We start from the raw sequence: 12,778 nt of genomic DNA on the forward strand, positions 1-12,778 counted from the left end.
ACGAAAAACTGCGCCCGAGAGTTGAAAATAACTCTATGCGACCGCATAGAAGGAATCTATGCGGTCGCATAGTTCAAATTGTTTGGGTTCATTGAGTCCCTGGAGCCTTCTATGCGACCGCATAGAAGGTTACACTATGCGGTCGCATAGAAGTAACCATCTATGTGGTTTGTTCAATTTGGTCCCTGAACTTCTTTGTTGCTTCTCTTGACTTCTTTCTTCGATTTCTTCATCTTTTCAACAAATTTTATCTTCCAATTGATTATTGATACCATCAATTCTCATGCCCCTCATTCGGCACATCTTTTGAGTATTTGCACTTTAGTCCTCCAACTTTCAATTGTCTTCATTTCAGTCCCTCTTCAATATTTTCTTCTTCCATTTGTTTTGCTTTGTCATTGAGCTCATACTTGGCATGTTTTCACTCTCGTTTTGCATTTAGCTCAACTTTTTAATATTTGCACCTTTGGTCCTCGAACTATCAAATTGTTGCTTTTTGGTCCTTCTTCGGCTCTTTTCTCCTGAATTCCACAATTTCCATTGAATTACCTACAATGCATGAATTTAACTGGATTAAGTCACAATTCAACCATTTTATCCATGTTTAAGTCATGTTTATGAACCAAATAAGTGTGTAAAAACACACTTATCAAATCCCCCAAACTTAAACTATTGTTTGTCCTCAAACAATGCAGTGACTCAGAGTTAAACAAACATGGCTTAATAGCTTGCCGTGTCTCAGGATTGGAACTTAGCAATACACTAGAACAATATCAATATTGCAAGAATAAAATTAACCTTTACTCGTCAGTTGCAATACTCAACGTGTGTGTGTGAACTCATGCCAACCTACTGAAAATTGTGCCAAAATTGAGTCGCTCACTCATTTTTTCCAACAATAAGAGTATATTATGTATAAGAGATATGTATGAGAACCCCTTCATGTATTATCCTATTGGATATCTGTAGTGGTCTAAAATTGGTGAAAATCATGCCCAAATTGGTTTCGAAAAGAGTTCCAATCGAATAAGGAAAGTTACACTCGCGCGCGGACTTTTGGTCTCTGCACAACAGTCAGTATTTTGATCATAACTTTGTCTCCCGATATCTGATTGAGTTGATTCTAAATGAATTGGAAACCTAACTAAAAGGATACAATTTTGCTAGAGATAGATATTTTCCAATTCGGACGTTTACTATACCAAAAATTGGTCGCAATCCTTGGTGAAAAATCTGGAAGGTATATCATGTGATTGAAAGTCAATTTATGATAATATTCAGATGATATCCCATTCCTTTTGTACTTTTAATTGCATCCAATTGACTCCCATCAATCTTTAAAATACCTCTTATGGTCCAATTCAACCACTGGATATTTGAAATTTGGTCCTTAACTTTGTACTTCGCCAATTTTCGTCGTTTTTCGCTTCTTTCTTTCAATTTAACTTCCAACCATCGAGTTTTACCTAACAAATTAAATATGCAATAAATTAGATTATAATTACTTTAAAGAACTATTAAAAGTCTATACCTTTAGGTCTATATAAGTGTATAAAATACACTTATCATTTAACATCATTACAGGGGGTTTACTCTTTTGTGCAAGGGTTTCCTCCATGGTTTCTGATTCAGTCATGGAAGGCTTTGTCTTCGTAGGTAATAAAGTGGGCTCACCCATCTCCTTGCGAAGTGGAAAATGACAACCTTGCATGGTAGATAACTCATTCATGTCAAGGGCTTCCTGCGTGGTGAATGGTTTGTCCTTACAGGGGATAATGTAAACTCTTTAAAGATAGGTAGATGTGATATAAATGAAGTAGAAGCAAAGCTTGAAAATTTAGGCAGCTTTAATGCAGTCGATGCAAAGGCATGATGAGCTTTCTGAATGTAGATATATCTGTAATACGATAACTAATTGGTAAGGCATTTCGCGAAGCGATGAATGAATATCGAGCCGATGGATATCTCGAACTATCGGAGTTTTATAAGTTAGTTTCGGATAGGCGAGGTCTTACAGATGTGCTTGACAATAGTGATAGACGAAGAATTAACATCTCGTGAAGTTGGGAATAAGCATCTGGCAATGTGGGGAATAAAACATCCCACTGATAGCTCTCGAACTATTGGAGTCTTATAAGCCGCCTTGATAGACGAGGTCTTATAATTAAGCTCGACGATAGTGAAAGATGATGAATAAACATCTCACAAAGCCAGGAATAAGCATCTGACGAGGAAGAGAATAAATATCCTGAGAATAACTGTCGAACTATCGAAATCTTATAAGCGGCCTCGATTGACGAGGGCATACAACTAAGCTCGACGATGGCGAGAGGCAAGAAATAGTCTCACAAAACCAAAAATAAGCATTTGGAGAGGCGGGTAATAGACACCCTGTGAATAGCTTTCAAACCATTGAAGTCTTATAAATGACATCGGATAAATGGGGCTTACATAGGGATGTAAACGTGCTGAGCCGAGCTAGCTCGCGAGTCAAAACTCGAGGCTCGAGCTCGACTCGAGTAAAATGGGACGAGCTTTTTACGGGCCCGAGCCGAGCCGAGCAAAAGCTCGCCCATTCGGCTCGGGCCTTAGCGAGTCGAGCGGGGCCGGCTAGATTTTTTTTTTTTTTTTTGGTATTGCAATGTGGGGAATAAAACATCCCACTGATAGCTCTCGAACTATTGGAGTCTTATAAGCCGCCTTGATAGACGAGGTCTTATAATTAAGCTCGACGATAGTGAAAGATGATGAATAAACATCTCACAAAGCCAGGAATAAGCATCTGACGAGGAAGAGAATAAATATCCTGAGAATAACTGTCGAACTATCGAAATCTTATAAGCGGCCTCGATTGACGAGGGCATACAACTAAGCTCGACGATGGCGAGAGGCAAGAAATAGTCTCACAAAACCAAAAATAAGCATTTGGAGAGGCGGGTAATAGACACCCTGTGAATAGCTTTCAAACCATTGAAGTCTTATAAATGACATCGGATAAATGGGGCTTACATAGGGATGTAAACGTGTTGAGCTGAGCCAGCTCGCGAGTCGAAACTCGAAGCTCGAGCTCGACTCGAGTAAAATGGGGCGACCTTTTTATGGGCCCAAGCCGAGCCGAGCAAAAGCTCGCCCATTCGGCTTGGGCCTTAACGAGCCGAGCGGGGCCGGCTAGATTTTTTTTTTTGGTGAATTGGTGACAAATCTAACATTTTTTAAAGAATTTAAAAGTCGTACAACTTATACGAATTATAAATTAAATAAGAGTTACAACTTACAATCCTCCTATTTTTTCCATCTTAAAAAATTCATTTATAATTATTATAATAGAAGATAATAAATATTAAATTAAAGAAATGAATATTAGAAGTTAGAACAAAGAAATTAAAAAATGATTGAAGAAAACTGATAGAAAATTTAAAATTTTACCTCCATATTTATAGCAAAAAAATTCAACTTAACCAAATTTAAATTTCACATTTAAAATTCAAAAATTTGAACGCCATTATTGTGTTGTAAATTTTTGGCATATGTTTTTGCCATGAGAGGCAACTATATTAATTTTGCCTATATGACAGGCAGCTAATATAACTGCCTGATTCAAGGCAGTTTGATAGGCAGCAGTTACGTTTGACTACTGCCTTTGCCTGATTCAAGGGAGCTCTGCTGCCTTTCAGTAGTCACGTTTGACTGCTGCCTTTGACAGGCAGCTTACGTATAGCTGAGGATATACGCAATTTTTTGTATTTCGATAAAAAAAAATTTCATTTTATTACTCGTCACAGGCCGACCCGTTTGGCTCACGGGCAGGCCCGGGCTTGGCTCGAGCCTTAGCTCGGTTTCTTCGAGCCACGAGTCGAGCCAGCTCGGGCTTTTTTTGAGCCGAGCAATGAGCCGCCCGAGCTTTTTTTACATCCCTAGGCTTATAGCTAACTTGACGATAGTGAGAGGCGAATAATAAACATCTCGCAAATAAGGTCAGGAAAGGCCGCTTTTACAAGGGCAATCATGTCTATCGATTAGCCTCTTCCTTTTTTCAAAGAACGAGGACTTTAAAATACCATCTCTTTCTTTATTCAAGGAACGATGACTCTAAAATGCCCAAAATGTCGCCTCTCCTTTTATTCAAGGAACGAGGACTCCAAGACATTGCCTCTTCATTTATTAAAGAAATGAGGACTTATAAAATGCCTCCTCCAATAATAATAAGAAGTCCACAAGCTAGGGCTCACTTGAGCAATTAGGACGAGCATTGGAGCCCTTGAACAATAGAAATCCAAACTAAGTATTTTATTGAACACTTGCCGTGCGTTCTTGCAACCTTGAATGGTTTGCTATTCTTTTTCTTTCCTAAACGTGGTATAGAAATCCAGCAAACGAGAACATGGCTAACTTAGGACACAAAAATCTTAAAATTAGGCTTGCATTGCGGTTGCCTTAGCACCCATGATTGGAACTCACGACAGATGGAGTGTTTCCGAATATACCATCTATGGAGCAATACACTTTGAGTTGGTGCAGGCATGAACCAATAGCTGCAGCAAGCCTCACATGTCTCTAATAATGGCTGAAAATAGATATAGTCCATTTACAAGATAAATGGCTAGAGCACTTTAAACCAAAAGAATAATGGGAAAATTTCATAATCCATAGATTAACTATGCTATATTTCATTTTTAAGATTATAAGTTTGTAATTTCAAAACTAAGAAAGAGACATAGAGAGATAGAGGATTTTGTTGCAATTAAATATCTAAAATCAAGCATCCAGTTTTCATACTTGAACAAACTTCTTAAAATACATATTTACATCCCTAACCCACACAATTATTCACGCAAAAACAGAAGACGATTATTATGACGGTTGAGGAAAAAATTGCAGATTTAATGATTGAATTAGTATCCAATTTATTCAATTTTGTCATACATTAAGGTCATATATCTATACATTTGGTCACAGATTCATAATTTAATTAATCATATATTATTTTCCGATCACATATCATAATTTTTAAATATCACAAGTTATTTTACGGTCACTGTTCAAAACATTTATAGGTCACAATTTGTTCGTCGATCACAAATCGAAAATTAATACGTCAAAATTTATGTATTAATCACAAATCAAAAATATTATAGGTCACAACTCATTAGACGGTCACAAATTAATATTTTTTTAGGTCACATTGGTCACAATTTATTTTTTTCAACGGTCTCTATTGGTCACAAATTAACCAAGTTAATGGTTACAATCAACCAAATAATCTGTGACCACACGAACACTTGTGACAACCTCTGCTTTCAACAGTATCGTCGCCAGAACCATCACCGCCACCCTACAGCAACAACGTCACGGGACAAAACCGCCATAGCAAGCACAACACCATCGGCCATCCCTCACTATTGCAACCACCAGATCGCGTCACCATTGCCATCCCACACACAAACCACCATCCACAACCACCATCGTCCTCCTCTAGCCCAATGCTAGAACCAAATCCAAAACTCATCCAACATCACCAACAATTCAACATCACAGCCATCATCATCATCGGACCACCACAGCTGTCAAAGGAAAGCACAATCTCACCACTATCTCGGTTAGCATCGTCGCAGTCGCTAACCAACAACGATCGCTGGAGGCCAGAGTAGGAATCCCCTTTCTTGAGCAGCCACAGAGAGTGAGAGAGAGAAGACGGGTGGGAAGAACGAGTGGAGAGAGAATATGAGTGGGAGGAGAGAAGAAAGGTTGGAGAGAGAGAGAGAGAGAAATTAAAATAGAGTAAATACGAGTGTGAAAAAGAGAGAATAGGGTGGGAGGAGAGAGAAGGATTGGAGAGAAAAAGAGATTGGGGATAGAATAAATAATATTAAAACATGTGAAATCTGATTTTTGAAATATTAAATTACCCGTATGATATTTGAACTCTAAATTTTAATTCAGGGATATGTGTAATTTCCACAAGAATAATATAGGCCAATAATATAAATTTATGGCCCAACTTGCATAATGAAAGGACAGCTCGTGTCTCTAATTTGTTAGCTTTTCAGGTCCAAATAATGTGAAGAAAGTCCAATAATTGACCCGAGTGAAATGAGCTCCACAGAGGTCACTTGAATCAGTCAAAGTCTAGAGAATTCAATTATAGAAACTGACAATGAATCTAACACAAGCCTAATACCTAGGCTACCAAAAATTCTGCAAAAGGTTGAAAATTGACAATCCATCACCCTCGCTCGAAAGGCACGCTACCAGCACATCTTGTATCCATCAAAATTTTGTATTTATACAGTGTACAAAGCTGGGCCATGTACCGTCGATTACTGTGAATCTGTACGGTGCTAATCATCGTCGGAGATTGACAAAATGGCGATTGTTGTGTCTTAATTAGCTCAACGACCATAGTTGGAGCTGGGAGGCAGAATTTTGGCAAGACATATTATCCAACACTTGACTAACACCCCCCATTATCTTCATTTTTGTTTTTCCTTCTGCATTTTACATTTGAGCTTGCAAAAATCCCAGCAATTTAATCCTATTAGAACATGTTGCTATTGTTCGAGAGTTTCTCCATTTCAAAGTGATAGAGGCTAATCTGTTTTTGTTTTTGGGTGAACATTCTCAGTGTACTTGAGACCAAAAAAGGCACAATCGTTTGGGTTTAAATGATGGCCACATTCTTATAGTGGTTATCACAAATTTGTAGAAAAAAGTGCTTCAATTTTATCTCTTTTCCTACCTTAATATACATTTCTTGTTGCTCATTTTCGCAATTTGTTGCCGGAAAAGACTTACACTTCAATTTTTTCACGAAAAATTCCTTTTTTCCAAGGAGATTTCTTATTTATTCGCCATTTTCCATGGAAGACTTCTTCATTTATCAACCGAAAAATGGCCATTTTTCATGGCAGATTTTTCAACTCTTAATCGTAATGACCATTTTAATGGCCGGATTAATAGGCGTTGAAAATTTCCTTTTTCGGATCTTGGCCATTGGCCACTTTTTATTCATCTTTTATATGCCATCTGCGCTACTTTCGTAGATAAATTGTTTCGAAAATCCCTCTTTTTTGATGGCTCTTTTGAATGTGGTGAGAAACATGGTCAACATACCATTTTCCGCAGACGGCGTCAATCTTTTTACCCTATAAAATGCACCAATAAATTCTCGATTTCGTCTTCTCCACATAGACATTATCTGCATACTGAATACCCTGTTAGAAGGAAAAGGTCGCTGGTTGAGAAAAAGTTCCAACTATCGTTTGCACTCCAATGGTCAAATCGAAAATTGGATGAGGAAAATATGAGTGCAAGGGAGGATTTTGTAAGAGTTAGAAAACATACATTTTAATGAAGTGAATTCACACATATATATTAGAAACATACATTTTAATGAATTGAACTCTCTCTCACACACACACATATAGGAAAATGTAAATGGGTCGGGCACAAAATGCAATTGTTTAATTAAAATAAGCCCAATTAATTGGATGTTGCGTCACACGTATGCCACATAATTTATTGATATAACAATATCCATTAAATCTTGTCAAATTTTTTTCTTGAAATCGTCGATAATATTATTAATTTTATAATTTATTATAAGAAAAAATTAGTATCAAGCTTCTCAACTTTTCACGTGGTGCAGTTTTTGAATCCTTAATTTATTTAAATATACAAAACTAGGTCATGATTAAGACTATCGATAAAGATATTAAAATTGCACAATAGTTTTCATATACTCAAAAGAAAAGAGAGAAAATCATCAAACTGCTTAAACATTACTTTATAATTCAATTGAAATTGAAATTCGAGCGTATTTAACGTAAACATTGAACATTTTCGTAATGTGACAACTTAATTCACATAGTTAATTAAATAGGAAATCCAAATACTTACTCATAAAGGTTGATGACTCTCATACTAAGTGAAAGGTTGGAGAGCTTAACTGAAATTTTCCTTTAATAGAAATATGTTTTATAGGGCTATTATTATTATTATTATCATCATCATCATCATCATCATCATCATCATTATTTGTTGAAATATGTTTATTAACAAATTGCTATAATACAATCTGTTGTTACATAATAGAAAAATTTGAACAGATGGTCTCCAACTTATAGGTATGTATGAAATCAGTCCTAATTTTTTTTTTTCTTTTTTCTTTTTCCCTTGTCAGCGCTCTACTTAACTAAAAGTTTTGTTGCTGAAATAGTCTTCACAAACTAATTACATCTAGCTTGTTTGATTTAGATAAAACTCAAATTTTTAGTAGATCTTAATAAAAGTATCTTAATAAAAGTTGATGAAATACATGGTTGATAAGTCACGAGTCTCATGAAATGATAAAATGTCTAATTGAAAAGTTGTAAATCTCATAAAATATGTAATTAAAATTAATTGTTGACTTTAATTTAAATATTAAGTCATGAATTCATAACTTGAGGCTCTTGGGCTGAAGTCGTTTCCTAAAAGTAATTTAGCCCTTGTTTGAGCCCCATTTTGGGGAAGAAAAATGTATTTTTAAATAGTATATTAATGAAAAATGTGTGATTGAAAAATAAGAAAAATTTTCAATTTGCATGTAATATATTTTATTAAAGAATGCGCGATCGAAAAGATGTCAAAATACTGTTTAAAAATACATTTTTTCAAAGAATGGGAATCAAACAATGGCTAAATAATAAAATCTTAAACACTACTGTTAAACTTTGAGTTACTTCAAAATAAACACCATGCTCTTGAATCTACAATAAACGATCGATGAAGCTCTTGGGCTGTGCCATGACAAATAGGAAGTATCATTGGACCAGAGCTGGATCCATAATATTGCAATTGGAATAGAAAATGGCATCAAGCCATCAATCCAGGGATAAGCCAGTTTTTCTTCAAAAAAATCAATGGACTGGATGCGGACAATGAATCTTGATCCATTTATAAGGTAATTTAGTGGGCCTGAGATCCAATTTAGACCCCTCAGCGACCAACGTATAAATGCAGGGAAAAATACAAAGACAAGTAAAAAGTTCTATTCAAAGAATTAACTATAAAAAATTTTTTTATATAAAATATCCAGTTAACTGATTTTCCATTTTATTTAATCGATAATTAAGCATTAAGATACCGCAAATATTAAGACATTAATGACCCATTTGACAGAGCTTTTGTTTTGCTTTTACTTCTTATAGAAGAGTTTTTGAAGGAAGTTACCATAATTTTTATTTGAAAACTAATATTTAAAAGACTTCCCATTCTAAAATTATTTTTAGAAAAAGTCACATTGAATCAGCTTCATCTAAAAGCTTTTTAATTACCAAAAGCACTTTAGCAATGTTAGCAAAATGGGTTCGAAAAATAGATTTTGAGTCCCAAAAACTCGTTTTGACTTTTTAAAAATCATGTCAAACGGGCCCTAAGACAAGGAAGTAGTCGGCACATCACCTTGCAAACTTGGAAAAAATTTAAGATAAGAATCTTGTCGTTTTTAACTATCCCTCTCTATTAATTCTCTTACTATCGGTAAACTTGACTTGACAGGGGTTGCTTTTGTTAGGCCTCGTAACTGAAAAATTTTCTTTGTTTTACCTATATAAAAAGAATGGAGTATTATTGAGATAAAGTATAATAAGTAAATTATTACAACTCTAATAGTATTTAGATCCGATGCTTTAATTAAAGTATCATGCTACAAATCTTTTACACGTTAAGCCTTTAATTATAGATGGTCTCTTATTATTTATCATTTAAGTTTTTCTCTAAAACGAGGCACAATGAACAAATTCAGGCTCTATAAGGATATTGTGACCTAGTTACTATTTCGAAAAGAAATTATTTCTGCTAATAAGGTCAACTTACTTTAAAGCAGGGATTCATTTGGTAGAATTTCTATTTTTACTTTTACTTTTTGCATACGAACTTTTCGAGAAAGATACATTATGCCAGTTTTCTACAAAAATTCTATTAATCAGATAAATCGATTTCAAAAAATGCATATTCGAAAGCAACTTCTTAGTATCATAAGCGGCTTTGATTGATTTTAATAATCTACTCAATGGCTTGACAATACATTAATTATACATCAGTCCATGTGCCAACATCCAAGATCACTTAGAATCAACTTAATTAAATGGTAATTATAAAGTAAAAGTAGCCAGGCCATTAATCAGTGAGGTTTAGAATGTAGATTATAGCTGTATATGTTTTAGTATATATTCCAGCATGAGAAGGTGAGGCTGGTTTTGCATAAGACTTGTCTATGTGCATTATCATATATAATTTTATATTATGATGAAATGCTTATACGTAGCACAGAAAGCAAGGCAGAACAATCTCCCGAAGACAAGGAACTATGCTAATTTCAATGCCAGCTTTGATTTCATGGAATTATTATTGCATCTCATCTTGTTTGAAAAAACATACATGTGGCTATCATGAATTACATGTGGTATGGATTTTTCAGAATAAGTTGGTGAGATTGAAAAATATGTGATTAAAATGTAGGAAAATATAATGGATTCATATGCAAAATTATCTCAGTTAGATAATATGTGATTGAAAATAAATTTGAAGAAAAAACGAGTTTCAAAAATGGGGATCCAAAAGTTTCACATTTATTCAAATTACAGGTTTGTTTCGAGTTGAGCTTTTATTATTATAGTTTTTGGCTTTTTGTTATTGTTGATAGTTTAATTGTCAATCCAAAAATTGTGAATAATAATAAAAATTAAGATAAAAACATATTATAAACATTTCAGATCTTTAAATTATACTGATAAATTTAATATTTCGTCATTATATTGATGTGTAAAATAATTTGGATATTTTTTTTATTTTAATAAATTAATAAGAATAACGTCGTTAATTGAAAATTTTTCATTAAAAACAGATTTCAATTTCCAGTATAAGTTGAATGTAGAACTTTTGAATAAGCTCAAATTTTGGGATTCTCCATATCAACTTTGAAAATTTATTTTCTTAGTCAATAAGCATTTTTAGGATTTAACCAAACACTCATTATTTACCCGAAAATAGTTTTGCCCTCAAAACACACTTGCCACTTCAATAATTTAATATTCGACACATGGGAAAATACTTCACTTCCATTAAATTTTTTCCAGTGGCCCATTTTTCTCTCATTCACAATTTTCCCAAAAATCTATAGAATGACAGTGGACATCTTTCTCCCAACCACTATTTCTCCCACCGATTTTTCTCCTAGCCACTATTTCTCGTAGAAATTTATATAATGGCAAAGGACGACAAATTCTACATATTATTCAATTCTTGGTTCAGGAAATGAGAGTAAATATGAGATCTCTAGAACTTCACAAAAGACGATGGTGCATCTTTCATTCACAGTAGCCCAAAGTTGAGTGCAGGCACTGGCCTACACTCGATTATATATGGCTCCACGCCTGGCTAAAATAGACTGTCGATAAAAGTTCCTCTCATATACATACTAGAGATTGTGTGTAGCTCACGTGACTGGAAAAATAGACATTGTTAATATGATAGTCCAAATATAGGACTCGGCTATACAAAGTGGGTCACATAATGTAATCTCTCTCTCTGCTCCTCTCTCTTTCTATCTCATGTTTCTTATTTTTCTCTGTCATATTTATTATTTTTGTCTTTCCTATTAAACGCCAGTTCGAGTTTCATTTCTCAAAAATAGTTTTTGTAAAATGTAATTTTTTTGAAGAAGTATTTGTTAAAAACATAAGAATTTTTTTTAAATCTTTATTTTATTGAGAAATTAGCATTTAAATATATAAGTTTGAAGAAGATTAAATTTTAAAGAATGCGAGTCAAACAAGGGTTAAATATACATTAACAATGAATTATGAATGACAGATGGAACTCAAGATGAAAATTGACAATTTACCATCCATTAACATAACAATAATATCATGTAGATCGAAGTCTTTCTGTTTATATGCGACTTAGATTTCAATCCATGAAATGCATCAAATATGCTCTTAGAAGTAGAGTGATTTATTAATTGGATTGGGGCGGGGAGAGAGAGAGAGAGTTTTACTAAGTGTCAATTGATACCCTGGTGTATAGCCCTCCTCACGAGAGGGGGTCCATGATTTTTTTTTGGGTGTGGGCAGACTATACATTGAGGTGTCAATCTTGATATATAAATAGCAAAATTCATAGATAAAAGATTTTGTTAAGTGTACACCCGGTATACAGTCCCTCACCAGACAGGGACCTCGATGTAGAAATAGTAAAATCCATAGAGAAAGAATTTGTTAAATGTACATCAGGATTGATACATTGATGTGGTCCATGATTTTTTTTAAAGCAATTGGGGAGAGGATATTATTTGTATAACCTAGACAACAGAATTGGGCAATAGAAAGAACCAATGGTCCATTTGGATACCAACTTTGAACTTTATCATCTATTTCTTAAACATTACTCTCACATAGATTGGAAGTTCGTCTTCTTAATGCAATCCACAAAATACATTGAAAATGCTCTAAATAAAATACTCTATATTAAAATATCACCCTTAATCATTTACAAAAAAATAAATAATAATGATGATGATGATAATGATAATGATATCTCCTTACCAATGATTAGGTACTTCGGACACTCACGAACACAGAAGCCGAAACCCACCAATCTACCATAAGCAGCCCATGTTTGTTTTTTATTCAACATTAACTTCGGTCATTTTCAATGTGTTTTGGAGCTTTTAATATGAGAGATTATAACTTCAAAGGGAGGCAAGGAGCTCAAACTCTTAAGGGCCTACTTGGGAGTC

The sequence above is a fragment of the Olea europaea genome, chromosome 18 (assembly GCF_002742605.1).
Source record: "Olea europaea var. sylvestris chromosome 18, O_europaea_v1, whole genome shotgun sequence".
Taxonomy (NCBI): Eukaryota; Viridiplantae; Streptophyta; class Magnoliopsida; order Lamiales; family Oleaceae; genus Olea; species Olea europaea.